Raw genomic sequence first — 5,132 nt, 5'->3', positions numbered from 1 at the left:
ACGAGTTAAACAATGAACAACATAATACAAATGTGTATCTTGTGGTAATCTGTGGAACAAGTTTTAGTTATACTTGCACACTCTACATAATAGCTGCAATCTATATTTCCACAACACTTTCGTATATACATGACTGAGAAATAAGCATGTGCTTTTCACTCAATTACACTACACATCTACAAAGACTGTAGAGGTGTCTGGGATTGAATTGCTTGGTGTGCAGTGATGCCTCAGCTTCAAAGTCTGAACTGTGACCTACTGCTCGCTTCCGGGATTTAGGAACAGCTGCTCAGCTCCTCAATCAGTCATCATCATCATCATCATCATCCTGTGATGCTATAGGAAGTCTACCAGGAATGTCTTTACTTGACTGACATGAGCAACAATCAAACAAAAAGGGAGATGGAGCTTAAGAGTGACTGGCAACAATAACCCCCTTATTGGATATGGTCCTTTCCTAAAATTCTTAAACTTCTTGACCTGACTATTCTTCAACTCTAGATTGCTCAATGTAATGAAACAGGTCTGACTACATCATGTTCTATGTACCAAGTGTAATTATCAATATAAATGTTTAATCAAGCATTTTGTGATACCCTTTTTTTAATTGCAATAAATTTGGTATATATTTCTTATGAAAAAACTGTCAAAAGTATTTTGATGATTGCAAATGTCAGAGAGGCATGTAAGCATGGAGAATTTTAATAATCTTTGACCAATGTACTTTGAAATAACATAAACAGTCTAAACTGCAAGAAATCCTTATTTTTGTGGTTACTGGTTTCTGACAGTTACTGACCATCTTCAGACCCATACTGAAATATGAATGTAGAATGGATTTAGAGTGATGTTTGAAAATAGTAACATATAAAATACATCTTGTACAACAAATAATAAAAGAAAAAGTTATACCCATCACAGTAGGCAGTGGCAAGGAAAGGAGCAAGCATTATGAATTCCACAAATGTCAACTGCTAAGGAAAGCAATGGAGCTGTTGCTTAAATACACAACACTACTAACAAATGAAGAAACAGATGGCTTATATTACACAAAATGACTGCCATAAACAGCATTTCATCATTCTCTGACAAAAATACGAGGGCCGTTCAGAAAGTAACCTCCGGTTGATTTAAAAAAATACACCAAGTTAAATAAAAATATTTTAATATATACATCTTACAACTACATGTTTGCACTATTTTTCTACATAGTCTCCATAGCGATTGAGGCACTTATCGTATCTCTTCACAAGCTTTGAAGTTCCTTCTGCATAAAAATCACCCGCTTGTGCCTGGAGCCAGCCTGTGACCGCATCTTTGAGCTCTTCGTCGTCATCAAACCGCTGTGACCCGAGCCATTTCTTCAAATGCATGAAGAGGTGATAATCACTTGGCGCCAGGTCTGGGCTGTAAGGTGGATGGTTGATAACGTCCCACTTGAAGGACTCAAGAAGGGCCGTTGTTCTGCGAGCAGAGTGAGGACGGGCGTTATCGTGCAAAAAAACGATACCGGAAGTCAGCATACCACGGCGTTTGTTCTGTATAGCCCGTCGTAACTTTTTTATTGTTTCACAGTACACGTCTTGATTAATGGTCGTACCACGTTCCACGAATTCAACCAACAACACCCCTTTGGCATCCCAAAACACCGTTGCCATCAGTTTTCTGGCAGGAAAATCTTGCGAGGCTTTTCTTGGTTTGGTAGGCGAATTTGAATGTGCCCACATCTTTGATTGTTCTTTTGTCTCAGGGTTCACGTACTTAATCCAGGTTTCGTCACCGGTGACGATTCTGTTCGTCCTCATAACGTGACAGAAAGTCTAATGCAGAGGCCATTCTTTGAGTTTTGTGGTGGTCGGTAAGAATTTTGGGCACCCATCGTGCACAGAACTTACGATAACCCAATCTTGCTGTCACTATCTCGTACAAGAGTGTCTTAGAAATCTGTGGAAAACCAGTAGACAACTCCGACATTGAGAAACGTCGATTTTCACGAACTTTTGCATCAACTGTCTGAACGAGTTCGTCAGTCACCAATGATGGTCTAGCACTCCTCTCTTCATCATGAACGTTTTCTCGTCCACTTTTAAATAAACGTACCCATTCACGGACAACTCCTTCACTCATAACTCTTGGTCCGTACACGGCACAAAGCTCACGATGAATAGCTGCTGCAGAATATCCTTTGGCTGTAAAAAACCTTATGACAGCACGCACTTCACATTTGGCGGGGTTTTCTATTGCAGCACACATTTCAAACTGCCACAAAAACTAAACTAGCGCAGGTACAACGTTCACTCGACCACGGCTTGATGCCGACTGACCTGTTGAGTGCGTGAACGCACAGATGGCGTCGCTACTCCCCCCACAACCCGCACTGTGACCAATCGGAGGTTACTTTCTGAACCGCCCTCGTATTTATAAAAGAGATAACCAATCGTAATCAGTTTTGAGAACACTGATTGCCATCTGGGGATTTATTGCAAACTCATAGATTGTATGGTAAGAAAGATGGTGGTTAAGTGATGCTAATGGTTTCTTTTGTGTCATCGTTGCCACTGTACGGTCTTGTACCATGGGAAGCAAGGGAGAGGATGTTGTTTGGTGGCTGGTATCCTCTTTCTACAACATGACTGCACACATGTATTAACAGGGTTCTTTATTCACAAGAACAAGAAGCTATTTATCTTTAAGCAAGTTGTTGCAGTACAAGCTCATCCATAATAGTCCACTTTAGCCTCACTGCTGGTGTAGTACAAGTCCCACTATAAACACTATACTCTCGTAGCTGGTGACATGAACTAATAGATGCCAACTAGAATAGTGACTGAGCTAGTCTGTGATTGTGACTGACTGCGGCTGCAACTTCAACTCTGTGTCTGCAGCTGTGTTGACTGTCTGTGTTACTGGGTGTAACTGATTAGGCCCTCCAGTCCATGGCGGCGATCTAAATACTGGCAGTAAAGAGGGCATTGGTGGTGCATTGCTTGCGAGTCTGTCTTTGGCCTCTCTCCTGAGCTTACACCAGAACAGTTTCAATGGAGGCAGCAGGATTATATCGATATGCCCCATCCAGCAGAAGAGGATTTCAGAGCTGTGACAGTGGCTGGATATCAAACACGTATTGGCATGCAGGTCAACATTTAGAAATGCATGCCAGGTATTGAATATTGCTCCCAGATCATAGTGCCAGTGAAAACACTGTTTGACTGATGCCACTATTTACCATTGAAGCAGCATGAGGTGTTGATGTGCAAGCTTCACTTCAAAGTTGTGACAGAGAGTAATAGTTACAAAATACTGCCGTACAAGTAAGACAACTGTTGTAACATCTGTCTGATCCCCCAGATGTTATTGATCAAGTAACCAGCAAGATAACACGTGAAGAAAGATACATAATATGAAAAGCATGAACAACACATTACATCAAAGAACTGTGGCACAAAATTCCATTGATCCATCAATGTAGTCAAAGAAATAAAACAATGAGCATAAGAAAACTGAAGTTTATATGAACAGTGAACATAGTTGTTTACAGTCATTCCACAAAAAAGGCACACAAAATGTCAGATGTTCAGAAGTATAGGTTGCATTACTACAATGTACTACATCATGAATGTAGTAATAAGAAAACTGAAATAAAACTGCAGTTTAAAAGAACTGTGAGCATAGTTGTTTACAGTCATAGCATACGCAATGTCAGATGTACAGAAATATAGGTTACATCACTACGAGATACCTCATCATGGATGTAGTGATGAGAAAACTGAAGGAAAACTGTAGTTTAAAAGAACTGTGAACATAGTTATTTACAGTCATTCCATAAAATTTTTAGACATACACAATGTCAGATGAACAGAAATATAGGTTACATCACTATGATTACTGCATCATGGATATATAGGTTACACCACTGTGAGTCGCAGATAGGCATAACAAAAAGATTGCCACAATATAAGCTTTGTCGAAAATAGGTAACCCACACCCACACAGTTGAGTTTGTGTGTGTGTGTGTGTGTGTGTGTGTGTGTGTGTGTGTTTTTTCAACAAAGGCCTTTGATGGCCAAAAAGCTTATATTGTGACATTCTTTTTGTTGTGTCCATCTTCTACTCATTATCTCCACTATATGGTGAGTAGCAACTTTCATTTTCATATATTGTTTCATTCCATCATGGATTTTCCATTGTTTGATTACATCACTATGATATACACTTAAGAGCCAAAGAAGCTGGTACACCTGCCTCATATAGTGTAGGGCCCCTGCAAGCATGCATAAGTGCCACAGCACAACATGGCATGGACTTGACTAATATCTGAAGTAGTGCTGGAGGGGATTGACATCATGAATCCTGCAGCGCTGCCCATAAATCCATAAGAGTACAAGGGGTGGAGATCTCTTCTGAACAGCGCGTTACAAGGCATCCCAGATATGCTCAACAATGTTCATGTCTGGGGAATTTGGTAGCCAGTGGAAGTATTTAAACTCAGAAGAGTGTTCCTGGAGCCACTCTCTAGCAATTCTGGATGTGTGGGGTGTCGCATTGTCATGCTGGAATTGCCAAAGTCTGTCGAAATGCACAATGGGCATGAATGTATGCAGGTGATCAGACAGGATGCATACGTACATGTCACCTGTTAGAGTCATATCTAGACATATCAGGGGTCCCATATTACTCCAACTGCACATACCCCACACCATTACAGAACCTCCACCAGCTTGAACACTTGAACAGTCCCTTGCCGACATGCAGGGTCCATGGATTCATGAGGTTGTCTCCATGCCCGTACGTGTCCATCCACTCAATACAATTTGAAATGAGACTCGTCCGAACAGACAACATGTTTCCAGTCATCAGCTGTCCAGTGCGGGTGTTGACGGGCCCAGGTGAGGCAAAAGCTTTGTGTCATGCAGTCATCAAAGGTACATAAGTGGTCTTCAACTCCAAAAGCCCACATCAATGATGTTTCGGTGAATAGTTCGCACACATGCTTGTCAATGGCCCAGCATTGAAATCTGCAGCAATTTGCAGAAGCGTTGCACTTCTGTCACATTGAACGATTCTCTTCAGTCATCAGTGGTCCCATTCTTTCAGGATGTTTTTCCAGCCGCAGCGATGTCAGAGATTTGATG

Source organism: Schistocerca piceifrons, chromosome 5, assembly GCF_021461385.2.
Source record: "Schistocerca piceifrons isolate TAMUIC-IGC-003096 chromosome 5, iqSchPice1.1, whole genome shotgun sequence".
In the NCBI taxonomy this organism is placed as follows: Eukaryota; Metazoa; Arthropoda; class Insecta; order Orthoptera; family Acrididae; genus Schistocerca; species Schistocerca piceifrons.
Note: the sequence above shows the minus strand (reverse complement) of the source record.